At 41.2% G+C, this 18,445-nt stretch overlaps 1 protein-coding gene across 4 annotated transcripts in view; it reads left to right on the forward strand.

Annotated features, from left to right (window-relative positions):
- The window catches only part of LOC110502586 (equilibrative nucleoside transporter 1), a 65,529-nt gene that overhangs the window by 21,855 nt on the left and 25,229 nt on the right, over positions 1-18,445 (forward strand). The window contains exon 1 of one of the 4 annotated variants that reach the window (XM_021580730.3): positions 13,197-13,410. The exons of 2 other annotated variants lie outside the window; for them this stretch is intronic. The gene's annotated coding sequence lies outside the window, so the exon portion shown is untranslated. Of the gene's footprint in view, positions 1-13,196; positions 13,411-18,445 lie in introns of those variants that run through there. One more of the 4 variants, XM_036960178.2, reaches the window with a different exon arrangement.

Raw genomic sequence — 18,445 nt, forward strand, 5'->3', positions numbered from 1 at the left:
CCATTTTTGTCAACTAAATGCCCTTTCATTTTAGTCATCTGTAATGTATTGCCTCATTAACCTATAGCAAACAATCACTGACTTCCATGTCCTACTAATTAATCCTATTCTTTTCCAAACAGCAGAAATATAAACATATAACAATTACCTGGCCATGTAAATCCCTAATTCAGCCTACACAGATACACACATTACATTCAAAACAAACGAGAGCGAGAGAGAGAGAGGCTACAATCACAAGATGGTCCTGCAAAGTAGTATGGGTTGCACTTCCATCACTCGGTCCCTTCATCAACGTCCCACAGCCACATTGGTGTCCAAAACTAGAACGGGGGTTAATGACTTTGAACAGGAGCTAATGACTCTTTTGCCCAGTGATGTAGTCGAGTCCCGAGTCAAGTCAGGAGTCCCTATGGCTGAAGTCCTAGTCCCAGTGCTCAAGATCTGGTCCAAGTGGTCAAGTCTGAGTCACTGGGTCTACATTAACTCAAAATAAAGTTATTCACCCATACATATATAATGTAGTGGCAAGGGGAATTGTTTAAAATAAATTGTTTGGTTACCCTCTTTCTTTCTGTGTAACCAAATGTTTGTATATTGGCTACTGGTAATGTTACCAGGGCCACGTTCAGTTGCATTACATGAATAGAGCCAACGTTATTCCTTACTCAACATGTCAGAGAAGCATGTTTGTTCTACATAGCATGTTTCTATCTGAATAGTCCAAAGCGTTGCGTCCTGCTGAACACGCCCAGGTTGTTAGCTATAGCTAGCTAATGAGATAACATGACTGAACAAGGTGTAGCCTAAACAAATGGTTAACGGTCTGGTCCGCAAGTAGACTAGTTTTAGAACGCTTTATAAATGTAAAATGCGGGCCACCAATGCACGATAGAAAGAAAAAAACGTAGTGCCAGTGTTGTGGGTCATATCTTTTGAACGGTGAGGGCTAGAATCAATACGTTTTTTTTAGAGGAAAAGAGGAAGACTTGGCTACTTTGGCTACAGAACCTGGCTATGAAATGCAGTGGGGAAAGTGGGGCGGTAGTGAAAGACTAGAAATTCAAAGACAGCCTGCTCAAGGGAGTCTAGAAAAGTGCCCTGCAGCTCACCAGCTCATGTAGGCTGTGTGCCCATCCTTCCCACTGCTGAACAGAACTGCATTGCGCATCTGTGCTGCTAATATTATTGGTGCTTATCACTGAAAAGCTCTCAATCTCTCAAAAAACTTGTCCAGCCCACTAAGTCAGATTTCAGTCACAGAGATAAATTTGTCTCGTTAAACTGAAAAATAAAAAAAAAATGTTTAGTTATAGTGTTAAACTGAAATAAAAAAATGTTTTTGTTTAGTTATAGTTTTTCCTGAGTCTATTTAGTCACTTATAGTTTCATCATTTGCCACTAAAAAATAGGTCATTTTATTTTAGTCACTGTTTTTGTTGATGAAATTAGCACTGCATAGAGAGCACACTCACAGATATCAACATGCCTTCAGGCAGATGTGTAGTGGTCTGGAGAACTGGGTATACTCACATTTTCCCCCCAAAAAATTCCCAAAAATGTCCATGCGCCCCACCAGGCAAAGGAAAGGCACCCTGAGTGAAATATTCTATGAGAAACATTGATATATCAAAAATGATGAATCCCATATTGGTATTTCACAGTCAGGCCAACCCAAGCTGTACTGTGTAAGTAGGCTAATAGTAAGCCTACCATTAAAACAGATTAAAGTTAATTTTTAATTTTTAATACAGGTAATACACTCTCAGTCACGCTTTTTAAATCAGAAAAACAACAAAATTGTATGTTCTAAGTCCATAACAATGCTTAAACCACATTAGGAGACCACTTTTGAGGTCTGTGAAAAATCAAAGAAATGTAGGGTTTAGTTATCCTTTAATGCAAGTGTGCAGGCACCTAGCACTGTTTGGTTAGCAGTGTTTCTGTAGCACGCAAGTTGGAGTTTGCAAATTTATAAATTCAAAACAGAAATACCTTATTTGCATAAGTATTCAGACCCTTTGCTATGAGACTCGGAATTGAGCTCAGGTGCATCCTGTTTCCATTGATCACCCTTGATTGAAGTCCACCTGTGGTAAATTACATTGATTGGACACACCGGTCTATGAAAGGTCCCACAGTTGACAGTTCATGTCAGAGCAAAAACCAACCCATGAGGTCGAAAGAATTGTTGGTAGAGCCTCAAGACAGGATTGTGTCAAGGCACAGATCTGGGGAAGAGTACCAAAAACTGTCTGCAGCATGAAGATCCCCAAGATCTTAAAGAAGAAGTTTAGAACCACCAAGACTCTTCCTATAGAGTTGGATGCCCGGCCAAACTGAGCAATCGGGGGAGGAGGGCCTTGGTCAAGGGAGATGAGTGGCCAGACTGAAGCTACTCCTCTGTAAAAGTCACATGACAGCCCGCTTGGACTTTGCCAAAAGGCACCTAAAGACTCTCAGACCATGAGAAACAAGATTCTCTGGTCTGATGAAACCTAGATTGAACTCTTTGGCCTGAATGTCAAGCGTCACGTCTGGAGGAAACATAGCACCATTCCTACGGTGAAGCATGGTGGTGACAGCATGTGGGGATGTTTTTCAGCGGCAGGAACTGGGAGACTTGTCAGGATCGAGGGAAAGATTAACGGAGCATCCAACCTGACAGAGATTGAGAGGATATGCAGAGAAGAATGGGAGAAACCCCCCAAATGTTGTATTTATTTATATTTGTACTTATTAGGGATCCCCATTAGATTCTGCCAAGGCAGCAGCTACTGTTCTTGGGGTCCAAACATACAACGCTTACATTACATATAAATTAAAAGATAAAACAGTACATCATATAACATTATTTCTCTACTACATACACTACCGGCCCAAAGTTTTAGAACACCTACTCATTCAAGGGTGTTGCTTGATTTTTACTATTTTCTACATTGTAGAATAATAGTGAAGACATCAAAACTGAAATAACGCATATGGAATCATGTAGTAACCAAAAGTGTTCAACAAATCAAAATATATTTTATATTTCAGATTTTTCAAAGTTGCCACCCTTTGCCTCGGTGACAGCTTTGCACACTCTTGACATTCTCTCAACAAGCTTCATGAGGTAGTCACCTGGAATGCATTTCAATTAACAGGTGTGCCTTCTTAAAATGTAATTTGTGTAACTTCTTACCTTAATGCGTTTTGAGCCAATCAGTTGTGTTGTGACAAGGTAGGGGTGGTATACAGAAGATAGCCCTATTTGGTAAAATACCAAGTCCATATTATGGTAAGAACAGCTCAAATAAGCAGAGAGAAACGACAGTCCATCATTACTTTAAGACATGAAGGTCAGTCGATCCGTAACATTTCAAAAACTTTGAACGTTTCTTCAAGTGCAGTTGCAAAAACCATCAAGCGCTATGATGAAACTGGCTCTCATGAGGACCGCCACAGGAATGGAAGACCCAGAGTTACCTCTGCTGCAGAGGATAAGTTCATTAGAGTTTCCAGCCTCAGAAATTGCAGTCCAAATAAATGCTTCACAGAGTACAAATAACAGACACATCTCAACATCAACTGTTCAGATGAGACTGTTTGAAACCACTACTAAAAGGACACCAATAATAAGAAGAGACTTGCTTGGGCCAAGAAACACGAGCAATGGACATTAGACAGGTGGAAATTGATCCTTTGGTCTGGAGTCCAAATTGGAGATTTTTGGTTCCAACCACTGTGTCTTTGTGAGACAAGGTCTGGGTGAACAGATGATCTCCGCATGTGTATTTCTCACCGTAAAGCATGGAGAAGGAGGTGTTATAGTGTGGGGGTGCTTCGCTGGTGACACCATCTGTGATTTATTTAGAATTCAAAGCACACTTAACCAGCATGGCTACCACAGCATTCTGCAGCAATACGCCACTCCATCTGGTTTGCAGGACAATGACCCAACAAACCTCCAGGCTGTGTAAGGGCTATTTTACCAAGAAGGAAAGTGATGGAGTGCTGCATCAGATGACCTGGCCTCCACAATCAACCGACCTCAACCAAATTGAGATGTTTGGGATGAGTCAGACCGCAGAGTGAAGGAAAAGCAGCCAACAAGTGCTCAGCATATGAGGGAACTCCTTCAAGACGAGCATTCCAGGTGATGCTGGTTGAGAGAATGCCAAGAGTATGCAAAGCTGTCAAATTCAGAAAGCCAATGTATCACATTGAGCCCATTTCAGCCATTACCGGGGTGTGTTTGACAGGTCATTACAAACATTTCCGTGGTCATAACGTTAACGGGGAAAATGACAGGCAAGAGTATGAAAGAGTCACAGGAGTAAAATGGAAGAAATTCATCATTTGCCCAACTGAGACCCCTAGCAGCCTGGTTTCATAGATTAGACGTAACATTGTAAATGCAAATCCAGGACACTCAAAGTGGTACGATGTGTTACGTTTGATATGTTTGGAGTCATTTAAAACTTGTTTTTCAACCACTCCACAAATTTCTTGTTAACAAACTATGGTTTTGGCAAGTCGGTTAGGACATCTACTTTGTGCATGACACAAGTCATTTTTCCACGTTCATCTGTACAAAAAATAGTATGTACACCATGGGACCACACAGCCGTCATACCGCTCAGGAAGGATACGCGTTCTGTCTCCTGGAGATGACTGTACTATGGTGCGAAAAGTGCAAATCAATCCCAGAACAACAGCAAAGGACCTTGTGACGATGCTGAAGGAAACGGGTACAAAAGTATCTATATCCACAGTAAAATGAGTCCTATATCGACATAACCTGAAAGGCCACTCAGCAAACTGCCATAAAAAAGACTACGGTTTGCAACTGCACATGGGGACAAATATCGTACTTTTTGGAGAAATGTCCTCTGGTCTGATGAAACAAAAATAGAAATGTTTGGCCATAATGACCATCCTTATGTTTGGAGGGAAAAGGGGGAGGCTTGCAAGCCGAAGAAATCCATCTCAACTGTGAAGCACGGGGGTGGCAGCATCATGTTGTGGGGGTGCTTTGCTACAGGAGGGACTGGTGCACTTCACAAAATAGATGGCATCAAGAGGAAGTAAAATTATGTGGATATATTGAAGCAACATCTCAAGACATCAGTCAGGAAGTTAAAGCTTGGTCGCAAATGGGTCTTCCAAATGGGCAATGACCCCAAGCATACTTCCAAAGTTGTGGCAAAATGGCTTAAGGACAACAAAGTCAAGGTATTGGAGTGGCCATCACAAAGCTCTGACCTCAATCCTATAGAAGATTTGTCGGCATAACAACTGAAAAAAGCATGTGCGAGCAAGGAGGTCTACAAACCTGACTCAGTTACACCAGCTCTGTCAGGAGGAATGGGCCAAAATTCACCCAACTTATTGTGGGAAGCTTGTGGAAGGCTACCCAAAACGTTTGACCCAAGTTAAACAATTTAAAGGCAACGCTACCAAATACTAATTGAGTGTATGTGAACTTCTGACCTACTGGGAATGTAATGAAAGAAATAAAAGCTGAAATAAAAAATTTGCTCTACTATTATTCTGACATTTCACATCCTTAAAATAAAAGTGGTGATCCTAACTGACCTTAGATAGGGAATTTTTACTAGGATTAAATGTCAGGATTTGTGAAGAACTGAGTTTAAATGTATTTGGGTAAGATGTATGTAAACTCCCGACTTCCAACTGTATAAGACATATGGTTACTTAAGGCAAAAACTAAAAGTAGGATGGTTGGTCGGGACTGATGGGTGTGCATATAACGCGAACATCTAGCGAACCAAAGGTTGCGAGTTCAAATCTGTTCACAGACAACTTTAGCATTTTAGCAACTTTTCAGCTACTTACTACTTTTTAGCTACTTTGCAACAACTTAGCATGTTAGCTAACCTTTCCCCTAACCCTAACCTTAACCCTTACCCTAGCTACCATTTGCAAGCTATAATTTGTGACATATTATACGTTTTGCAACGTCATAACATATAGCATGTTTAGTAAATTTGTAACACATTTTACGTTTAGCAAATTCGTTACATATTATACGAATTGTAATTCGTAACATATCATACGAAATGGGTGATGGACATCCATTGGGGCGGCAGGTAGCCTAGTGGTTAGACTAGTAGCCGAAAGGTTGCTAGATTGAATCCCCGAGCTAACGTGGTAAAAATCTGTCGTTCTGCCCCTGAACAAGGCAGTTAACCCACTGTTCATAGGCCTTTAAATAAAAGGTCAAATCGAAAATTCAAATAAAAAAATGAATACATACCATATGCAATATAACGTATCATACTAAATGAAGTGTCTCAGATTTCCGTACAGAATAATACAAAATACTCTGAGACCAGGTTGCCTAGTGCTGTCTTTGTTTAAACTTCTTTAGCAGTTCATAGGTTAATCACAGTGTTGGTGACACTGAGTATGTTTACATGCACAGTAATAATTTGATAATAAACTGATTATGGCAGATTATGCAATAGTTATTTAAACACCTTACTCTCTTTATTTTAATCAGTGTAAGGCCAAAATCGAAGTAAGCATATGCCGATTTAAAACACTTTTTCAGAGCTTTCAAATTATTAGGACGTGTAAACATCTTAATCAGCGTTCCATCTGTGAATTTGATCTGCGCATGTGAGCGAGCCTCCCTCTTCAGCGCGAGTGAAGTAAATTCGGAATGAGGTAGTTTTCACATACTGATTTTAGATGTGTCAGGATTTAAACAGGATTGTTAGGGAATTCGTTCTTCTTGCAAAGCTTGTAAATGTTTTAAATAAAATGATTATATTATTCTGGCTATCCACAAAAATCGCATTATTGTGAGCATGTATCCCGTACTCTGTGCTTTGCTCCCCACAAAGCCTCTAATCCTACATGGGGTTCAGAGCTCTCTCAACTAAGAGTTAAAAAGGCTTTCCCCTGGAATTTGTTTCGGTTCTCAGTCTTAAATTTGTATATTTACATTTTAGTCACTTATCCAGAGCGACTTACAGTAGTGAGCACATACATTTTCATAATAAAAAATAATAATTCCAGTATGTGGTCAAAAACACCACTTCCACCCTTTTTTGTGAATGTTTTTTATTTATTTTTGTGCCACAAATTCAACAGTTATAGAATAGACATGTTTACTTTCGTATTTGCATATTATTGCCTGTCGTTACTAAAATGGGTAGATGACATCAGCCAGAATTCAAACCAATTTTGGTAAACAAACATCTTGACACATCATGATTGAATATAAGATGGGGTTACTGACCAGAATACAGTTTGTTGACTGGTCGAGTAATGGAATAAATGGAAAGGGGGTGGCAGGACAAGATGTACAAATGTAGACAACCACCACAGGTCTAACCCTGCCACTCTTTCCTGTACTACGGCCCTGGAAAAATACAGTCAGAGCTGTTCTGCTCTGTGTGCGGAGTGAGTTTTTGCTCCTGGAGGAAATAAAAAAAACACGTGGCCGAGGTTGGCGTGACAGAGACAAATATTAAATGAGACAAAAATCTTCATTTTGTGCTTGTTTCATGAATGTAATCAGGTCTACTTCTATAAAGCGTAATATGGTGTTGGGCGACGACGTACCATTTAGAGGACTGGTTTTGGAGTATCCATCAGCCAGCCCAACTCCTTCATGGGTTTGGGATCTGGGGTGTGTATTGAGTGGAAGTTGCCAGACTACAACTCCTCCGATGGTCTGTGTCCAAACCCCAGCAGCCTTATTTTAGACTAGACAGGGTGTGGGTGAATGCAGTTGGAACATAAGAGCAAACAACAGTCTCACGCTCAGCATATCCAGATGCATACTGTCAAAGCCGAACATAAACAATGCTTCAGCCAATTCCATTCAAACATACAAATTTAACATCCACAGCAGACAATCTAGAGAGTATTTGGAAAACAACACTTAGAGTAATGCTTTATAGTGTTGTCCAAAGAAAAGGTCAGTCAGAGTGCTACATTTAGACTCAAAGCTTCAGTGCATTTGGAAAGTATTCAGTCCTATACTTTTTCCTCATTTTGTTACATTACAGCTTTATTCTGAAATGGATTAAATAATTTTTTCCCCTCATCAATCTACACACTACCCCATAATGACTGAGCGAAAACAGGTTTAGACATGTTTGCAAATGTATTAAAAATAAAAAAACAGATACCTTATTTACATAAGTATTCAGACCCTTTGCTATGAGACTCGAAAGTGAGCTCCGGTGCATCCTGTTTCCATTGATCATTCTTGAGATGTTTCTACAGCTTGATTGGAGTCCACCTGTGGTCAATTCAATTGATTGGACATGATTTGGAAAGGCAGATACCTGTCTATATAAGGTCCCACAGTTGACAGTGCATGTCAGAGCAAAAACCAAGCCACGAGGGCGAAATAATTGTCCGAAGCGCTCCGAGACAGGATTGTGTCAAGGCACAGATCTGGGGAAAGGTACCACAACATTTCTGTAGCATTGACGGTCCCCAAGAACACAGTGGCCTCCTTCATTCTTAAATGGAAGAAGTTTGGAACCACCAAGACTCTTCCTAGAGCTAGCCGCCCGGCCAAACTGAGCAATCTGGGGAGAAGGGTCTTGGTCAGGGAGGTAACGAAGAACCCGATGGTCACTCGTGGAGATAGGTGAACCTTCCAGAAGGACAATCATCTCTGCAGCACCACCAATCAGGCCTTTATGGTAGGCCTTTATGCCCAGACGGAAGCCACTCCTCAGTAAAAGGCACATGACAGCCCGCTTGGAGTTTGCCAAAAGGCACTTAAAGAGACTCTCAGACCATGAGAAACAAGATTCTCTGGTCTGATGAAACCAAGATTGAACTCTTTGGCCTGAATGCCAAGCGTCACGTCTTGGAGGAAACCTGGCACCATCCCTACGGTAAAGCATGGTGGTGGCAGCATCATGATGTGGGGATGTTTTGCAGTGGCAGGGACTGGGAGACTAGTCAGGATTGAGGGAAAGATGAACAGAGCAAAGTAAAGAGATCCTTGATGAAAACCTGCTCCAGAGCTCTCAGGACCTCACTGGGGTGAAGGTTCACCTTCCAACAGGACAATGACCCTAAGCACAGCCAAGACAACGCAAGAGTGGCTTCGGGGCAAGTCTCTGAATGTCCTTGAGTGGCCCAGCAAGAGTCCGGACTTGAACCCCATCGAACATCTCTGGAGAGACCTGAAAATAGCTGTGCAGCGATGCTCCCCATCTAACCTGGCAGAGCTTGAGAGGATCTGCAGAGAAGAATGGGAAAAACTCCCCAAATACAGGTGTGCCAAGCTCATAACGTCATACCTAAGACTCGATTGCTGCCAAAGGTGCTTTAACAAAGTACTGAGTAAAGGGTCTGAATACTTATGTAAATGTGATCGTTTTTTTATTTTTAATACATTTGCAAACAGTTCTAAAAATCTGTTTTTGCTTTGTCATTATGGAATATTGTGTGTAGATTCATGAGGGGAAAAACTCCCTTTTAGAATCCGGGCTATAACGTAAGAACATTTTGAAAAAGTTAAGGGGTCTGAATACTCCGAATGCATTGTATGTGTCACATGATTTCATGGTCTCGTGATCGACTGACACAGATGTACAGTTGAAGTCGGAAGTTTACATACACTAAGGTTGGAGTCATTAAAACTAGTTTTTCAACCACTCCACAAATGTTTTGTTAACAAACTATAGTTTTGGCAAGTCGGTTAGGACATCTACATTGTGCATGACACAAGTCATTTTTACAACAATTGTTTACAGACAGATTATTTCACTTATAATTCACTGTATCACAATTCCAGTGGGTCAGAAGTTTACATACACTAAGTTGACTGTGCATTTAAACAGTTTGGAAAATTCCAGAAAATTATGTCATGGCTTTAGAAGCTTCTGATAGGCTAATTGACATCATTTGAGTCAATTGGAGGTGTACCTGTGGATGTATTTCAAAGCCTACCTTCAAACTCAGTGCCTCTTTGCTTGACATCATGGTAAAATCAAAATAAATCAGCCAAGACCTCAGAAAACAAATTGTAGACCTCCACACGTCTGGTTCATCCTTGGGAGCAATTTCCAAACGCCTGAAGGTACCGCGTTCATCTGTACAAACAATAGTATGCAAGTATAAACACCATGGGACCACGCAGCCGTCATACCGCTCAGGAAGGAGACGCGGTCGATCTCCTAGAGATGAATGTACTTTGGTGCGAAAAGTGCAAACCAATCCCAGAACAACGGCAAAGGACCTTGTGAAGATGCTGGAGGAAACGGATACAAAAGTATCTATATCCACCGTAAAACAAGTCCTATATTGACATAACCCGAAAGGCCGCTCAGCAAGGAAGAAGCCACTGCTCCAAAACCGCCATAAAAAAGCCAGACTACGGTTTGCAACTGCACATGGGGACAAACATCGTACTTTTTGGAGAAATGTCCTCTGGTCTGTTGAAACAAAAAATAGAACTGTTTGGCCATAATGACCATAGATAGGTTTGTAGGAAAAATGGGGACGCTTGCAAGGCGAAGAACACCATCCCAACCGTGAAGCACAGGGTTGGTAGCATCATGTTGTGGGGGTGCTTTGCTGCAGGAGGGACTGGTGAACATCACAAAATAGATTACGTGGCTATATTGAAGCAACATCTCAAGACATCAGTTAAGTTAAACCAAGTTAAAGCTTGGTCGCAAATGGGTCTTCCAAATGGACAATTACCCCAAGCACACTTCCAAAGTTGTGGCAAAATGGCTTAAGGACAACAAAGTCAAGGTATTGGAGTGGCCATCACAAAGCCCTGACCACAATCCTATAGAAAATATGTGGCAGAACTGAGAAGGCGTGTGTGAGCAAGGAGGTCTACAAACCTGACTCAGTTACACCAGCGCTGTCAGGAGGAATGGGCCAAAATTCACCCAACTTATTGGGAAGCTTGTGGAAGGCTACCCGAAATGTTTGACCCAAGTTAAACAATTTAAAGGCATTGCTACCAAATACTAAATGAGTGTATGTAAACTTCTGATCCACTGGGAATGTGATGAAAGAAATAAAAGCTGAAATAAATCATTCTCTCTACTATTATTCTGAAATTTCACATTCTTAAAATAAAGTTGTGATCCTAACTGACCTAAGACAGGGAATGTTTACTAGGATTAAATGTCAGGAATTGTGAAAAACTGAGTTTAAATGTATTTGGCTAAGGTGTATGTAAACTTCCGACTTCAACTGTATGTGTTGCTGCCAAACAAATCAATCAGACATGAAATGTAGAATTTGTGACACACACAAACCCAACATAGTGATACCCATCAACCCAAGTCCACGCGAAACTTGATGCAACTGGAGAACAATAAAAAATGTTTTATGTAATGAGATAATGTTATTGGACATACCCTACACCAGGGTACTCAATATTATTGTAATTTATTGCCATAGTAACAAACCCCCACCTCACAACCCATGTTTTACACAACCCTCTTGTTGGCAGACATTTTAGCAGTTTGAAAGTGAATTTTCTGCAATTCTACACATATTGCCATGGGGTGTTTTATTTTATTTTCTGTTTTAAAGCTAATTTTCTGCAATTGTACAAATGTTCCCATGTCCTGTGTGTGTTTATATGATACCAGAGATTGAATTCCGACCGAGATCCCCCCCCCCCCCCCCCTCACACACAAAAAAAAACTTGTAGTCGTGACCTGTGGTCCACATTGACCCCTTCTGGGTCCGGATCCGTGGTCCGCCAGTTGAGTGTGGGGGCCCTATACTCTGCACTCCATGTAGTTTTGTGTAAACTGTCCCAATGGGAGGTCTTTCATCGTTCATTCTTTCTTCAACTCGTTTGATTGCTGGATAATGGGCAATGATTAAACATCATCCACTATCAAGACATAAAATGGAGTGATTTAGTTCGTGTGGATCCTGTGCATGCTCAGTCAAGCTTGTACTATGGCAGTTCAACACTCTAGGTTTTTGGCGAGGACTCCATCGAAGCAGATGGTTTCACATTTGCCATTTGTGATTGTGCCTTTCTTATTTGGATAAAGAGGAATGATAAGTCTGTTTGTTCAACCACAAATACTTTTGCTCGCTCTCTAGCATAAACATAGATGTGGACATAGTGAATAAAACTGCAGGGCCGTTGGTCCTCACCAAGGGTTTCACTGACCTCGACATCTCCCCAATGTGATGAAGGCCGATTTCAATTAGAACAGCTTACTTGAGCTTACTCATTTTACACATACTTCAGTGGCCGCTCATCTGATAGCCTACAGGTTAACTATGTGGTCCTGAATGGACAACAGCACTGTTCTTCTCATGTTCATTCAACAGTAGTCTAACCCTAAAAAAAAGGCATTTAGACCTGCCTTAAAGGGCAACTTTACCAGCTCATGTTCATTATCTACAGCACAACGCCAGTGTCTACATATGTGAAAGCGGCGCATGACTAGATTTTGTAGAAAGAAATATAAAGTTAGAAAGTTCTACCCGATGACATCATCAAAAGTTAAAACAAAAAAAAAGTGATTTTCAACTTCATGAAATTCACAGTGACATGGGGAGCAAGAAAATACCCTCCCTCTGGCTAGAAACTGCAGATATAGAAAATCACAGTATTTCTTACTTTTTAATCCTACCCTATGATGTAAAAAATACACATTTTTTTAGGACATTTTTAATTTTTAACTACAGATCATTGAAACGTCCGTTTTCACATATGTAGAACCTGTTATTGTCCTGGGGATAATGAATATGATGTTGAAAAGTGGGAGAATTTCCCTTTAACTTGTAAATGAAGTCCATTGCTTTACATTTTAGTCATTTAGCAGATGCTCTTATCCAGAGAGACTTACCGGAGCAATTAGGGTTAAGTGCCTCGCTCCAGGGCACATTGAGATTTTTCACCTAGCCGACTCTGGGATTTGAACCTGCAACCTTTTGGTTATTGGCCACCCTTAACCACTAACTTTAGGCTACCTTCTGCCCATTCATCCGTCTCTCGGTGACTGCATTGTAGAAGTCTTCTTTATTACTTTTAAGTTTGAAATATCTGTGTCAATTTAGACAATATTGTGCAGTTTTAAAGCAAATGTCCTGTAATTCTACACATTTAGCCATGTCTTGTGTGCTCATGTGATATGAGTGGCTCAAACATTACAACTAAATCAATGGCCTAAAAAAACGTTAGCTGGCATGGGCAAATTAAACTGGACATTTCTGACAAGTTATAAATAGCACTCTTGGGTCTGCAATGACTGACACGACGAGAGGAAAACCTGACTAAGTTTCTTTAAAAAAAAGTTTGGGAACCACTCTGCCATCAATCAGTGCTGCTGCATGTCACGAGTTGGGGGGATGCATGTGCGGCTCCTCACTACATCCTGAATTTTGACCGGGTTGAGGACAGACTACTGGTACTCTTCTTCTCGCGCTAAGGTATTGTTCCAGTAGAAATAGAATTGAACTGTTTAACATTTTGTTGAAAACTACTTATACATTCATAGCTCAGTTGTAGAATAGTTTACAAATGAGTAAAATATTGCAGTAACTTGTATAGCGTCCGATTAGGCTACAATTTATGATTGCACATTGTTTACGAATGAGTGATGGCAACGGTTAGCTGAAACCTTCTCCTACATTGTAATTTTGTTCGGGCTTTTATACCTTTTTTCTGCGCCTTGGTGCTGACAAACGCTTATGTTTGTTGGAGGAAACTCTTCGTCGTGATTTGGATTTCAATTTAGTGCCAACTTTTACGCTTCGAACACACCGACTGTGCTTTGCGTTTCGATACACCAGGAGTACATTCATTTCCAATGAACGTTTGCCTTTCAGCATTGCGTTGCAGAGGCAGTTGTAGTGCGTTCTGTGTGGTGCATACGCTGGATTTATCGAACGTATGCATCAAATTGTATGTGTAGACTTACTTGACAGAAAGTAGCAAAATGTGAATGTTGAATTTTTGTTGCACACATATCCAGTAAAAACATGTGGGATAACATAATAAAAACAGTTAGACTGTACAGTCTCTTTACATGTTTTATTCATGTATTTGCCAAGTATATTATTTATTCGATGACATCCACAAATTAATTATGAGAGCCTATAATATAATTTCCCACCAAAATGCAGTCAAGATAGCAGAGTAGGCTCTTTCAACAATGAGACCAACGTTGAGGAAGGTGGTCTTGATCGCGCTGTTGGACCGGGACCAGCCTCGCCAAAAGCGCAGGTCTGTTTGGGTCCAGATATGATTAAAGTCCTGAAAGCAGGCAGGGGAGTTCCACTGTCTCATTCAAGAGCTTTGACTGTTTGGAGAGGAATTCCGACGTTACTTTCGTCTGGACCAAAGCCAGTTCGATCATCTGCTCCAGATGGTTGGAGCCAGGATCGCCCGGGTGGATACCAACTACGGGAGTCCACCAGCCGTTGAACGCCTGGCGATTTGTCTCCGGTAAGCTACATTCAAGTATATTTTTAAAGCCTTTGATACCATAATTGATTGATATTGGATACATTGTTTTTATGTGCAACCTAGCTAGCTAAAGGGCTCTAGTTAATAGTCCTTATTGACATCAGATGTACTTTTACAGAATGTTCATTAGGACTATAACTTTTCCAGAAGTTGGTTTATAATCCTTTTTTAATTATTCAATGTTACCAAATGAAAAGAAAGTTGAGGTGCCTACCCTCTGCCCTGATGAAGGTAGGCTAGTCTTCTCCAGGACCCATTGTTGTTCAAGACAGTTAGTCATTCATTACATTCTTATTGGACTCACATACACTCTTAGAGAAAAAGGTTCCAAAAGTGTCCTTCTGCTTTCCACATAGGATAACCCTTTTTGGTTCCAGGTATAACCCTTTGGGGAATATGTTATACATGGAACCCAATAGGGTTCTACTTGGAACCAAAAGGGAACCCTTTTGGTTCCAAGTAGAACCCTTTTGGTTCCAAGTAGAACCCTATTGGGTTCCATGTATAACCTATTCCCCAAAGGGTTATACCTGGCACCAAAAAGGGTTCTACTATGGGGACAGCCGGAGAACCCTTTTAAGTAGATAGTACCACTCTTTCTAAGAGTAGAGTTGGCCTGAGCTACAGTTTAATGACATAGTCATAGACTGAATTGTACTGTTTCAAGGCATTGTTAATGATGGTTGATGAGTATTACAATATAATTAGTAGAGCATAATAAACAGTAATGTGGTAGCTATATGAGTACATATAATATGTGGGTGGAATTCAAGTTACACACAATATTGATCATTATTTGGAATTATATTTTAGATTCTTGGCAACAGGGGACTCCTACAGGACCATTGGATTCAGCTTCCGAGTTGGACGGTCCACGGTGGCAGGCATTGTCCCCTCTGTGGCGCAAGCCATTTTAGACTGTCTGGTTGGTGAATACATGCCTGTCCCCAAGGAGGAAGACTGGTGGGCCATCGCTGCTGAGTTCCTGGAGAGGTGGAATTTCCCCAACGGTCTTGGCTCCATTGACGGGAAACATGTAGTAATTCAGGCTCGCAATTCTACAACAACGGTACATATTAAGTTGTACTCTTGGCTGTTGTAGATGCCATTTACTATTTCTGTGTTGTTGGTGCTTACGGCAAGGGAAGTGATGGTGGGACCCTCCGGGACTCTGCCTTCGGCCAGGCACTTCATGATGGCATCCTGGAGATTCCACCACCCGCATCACTCCCTGGAGCTGAAGACCTGGGACCTGTTCCCCATGTCTTCGTCGGCGACGAGGCCTTCCCTTTAAGGCCCAACCTCATGAGGCCCTACGCTGGACACCAGTTGCCATTGCCAAAGCCTTTAAGGATCTTTAACAAACGACTGTCCAGGGCAAGGTTAGTTGTTGAATGCGCCTTTGGGATTCTGGCAGCCCGGTGGAGAATGTATTGGTGAGTGCTTGGTCTCAGCCCCTCAAATGTCAATGCCTGCGTGAAGGCCACATGTGTTCTCTATAACTACCTGCGGAGGTCATTCCAGGAGTTGCTCCGGATGGAGATGGGCACGCCAAATGGTCACCTACCTGATGTCACCAGGGCAGGTGCCAACAACGCCCCCAGACAGGCACTCCAGGTGATGGAGAAGCTGACCACCTACTTGTCATCACCAGCAGGTGAAGTCCCATGGCAGTATGCCGTGGAGTGAAACTGCTCTTTTAAGAGTGCCCTAACACAAAGGTTATTTTAAGAACCATCCACCGTTGTCCATAAAATTGCATTTTTTTCCCAGATTACTTTGTGTCATTGTCTCTCTTCATTTGGAAGTTATATTTAAGTGAAATGTGGGAGTAAAGACCACACCTTAACCCCTTCCCTCTCCCATTAACGTCAGTATTATACACACCTGGCATGGTACACCAGGTGAGCGGGAGCACTAATTAAGGTTATAAGACATACAGTTAGTATGATAACAAAGGGAAAGGGTAACCTAGGGTCTATACAAATAGTACAGTTTACCACCATGTTCACTGGCCTGACAAAATACAGGTGGGGAAAAAACGAATTATTAAGAGAATGTGTTTTTACTTTCATCTTGTTTTAGATCTGCAAAGGTGTAGGGAAGAAATAAGCAGATTAAGTCTAAATGACATATGAATAAACAACTGAAACAACTGACTATGAAAACATAATTTAATAAGTATTCAAGTACAGGAAAGAACATGACAAGTATGTGTGTTGTGTATGTGCGTGTAAAAATAAATGTATGTGTAACCTGTAACAGAACAACAAGAGCATGTATTTTTGGCACAACTGCAGACCGATACAGGGACTACTCATAAAGCCTAGACGTAGTATGGGAACTTCAGACATGGCCATAAAGAGAGAGAGGGCAGGGCACTGGATCTGAGGTACGAAGAGGTGTGTGTGTGTGTGTCTCTGTCGCTGAAAAAAATAAAATAATGTGTAGCCATAACACAGCTAAAACAAACAAATGGCCCCTGGACGTCATGGACCAGTCGATGGAACATAACTTAGCAAACAGTTTCAACACCCTGGTTTTCAAGTGGTTTTAAATGAAATAAATGTATTCACCTTTAGTCTTGTAAGAGACCAACAAGAGCATCTGTGAATTCTCCGTTGTATGAGTTTCAATTCTGTCAATTAAGAAATCTATGTAACACTAATAATGAATGCTATCCTAAAACAAATTACTTTATGAATTGACTGAATTTAAACGGAACTGACGTGTGTGAAAAGAAAGGTACAATGAGGGAGGTCAAAACAACCAGACAACTCCTCTCCTCTTCCTGTCCTTCCTGTGAGCTGGTCAGCTAAATGTACTCTATTTCTGAAAGGGAAGAGAAAAACAACACATACAAGCGTAACTTAAATAACACCATAAAAGGGGAGATTTATGTTAACTAAATACTGCTTGTATAGTGTAGATACAGTGCCTTGCGAAAGTATTCGGCCCCCTTGAACTTTGCGACCTTTTGCCACATTTCAGGCTTCAAACATAAAGATATAAAACTGTATTTTTTTGTGAAGAATCAACAACAAGTGGGACACAATGATGAAGTGGAACGACATTTATTGGATATTTCAAACTTTTTTAACAAATCAAAAACTGAAAAATTGGGCATGCAAAATTATTCAGCCCCTTTACTTTCAGTGCAGCAAACTCTCTCCAGAAGTTCAGTGAGGATCTCTGAATGATCCAATGTTGACCTAAATGACTAATGATGATAAATACAATCCACCTGTGTGTAATCAAGTCTCCGTATAAATGCACCTGCACTGTGATAGTCTCAGAGGTCCGTTAAAAGCGCAGAGAGCATCATGAAGAACAAGGAACACACCAGGCAGGTCCGAGATACTGTTGTGAAGAAGTTTAAAGCCGGATTTGGATACAAAAAGATTTCCCAAGCTTTAAACATCCCAAGGAGCACTGTGCAAGCGATAATATTGAAATGGAAGGAGTATCAGACCACTGCAAATCTACCAAGACCTGGCCGTCCCTCTAAACTTTCAGCTCATACAAGGAGAAGACTGATCAGAGATGCAGCCAAGAGGCCCATGATCACTCTGGATGAACTGCAGAGATCTACAGCTGAGGTGGGAGACTCTGTCCATAGGACAACAATCAGTCGCATATTGCACAAATCTGGCCTTTATGGAAGAGTGGCAAGAAGAAAGCCATTTCTTAAAGATATCCATAAAAAGTGTTGTTTAAAGATTGCCACAAGCCACCTGGGAGACACACCAAACATGTGGAAGAAGGTGCTCTGGTCAGATGAAACCAAAATTGAACTTTTTGGCAACAATGCAAAACGTTATGTTTGGCGTAAAAGCAACACAGCTCATCACCCTGAACACACTATCTCCACTGTCAAACATGGTGGTGGCAGCATCATGGTTTGGGCCTGCTTTTCTTCAGCAGGGACAGGGAAGATGGGTAAAATTGATGGGAAGATGGATGGAGCCAAATACAGGACCATTCTGGAAGAAAACC

The sequence above is a fragment of the Oncorhynchus mykiss genome, chromosome 23, assembly GCF_057628025.1.
Source record: "Oncorhynchus mykiss isolate SJ-2025 chromosome 23, ASM5762802v1, whole genome shotgun sequence".
NCBI classification, from domain to species: domain Eukaryota; kingdom Metazoa; phylum Chordata; class Actinopteri; order Salmoniformes; family Salmonidae; genus Oncorhynchus; species Oncorhynchus mykiss.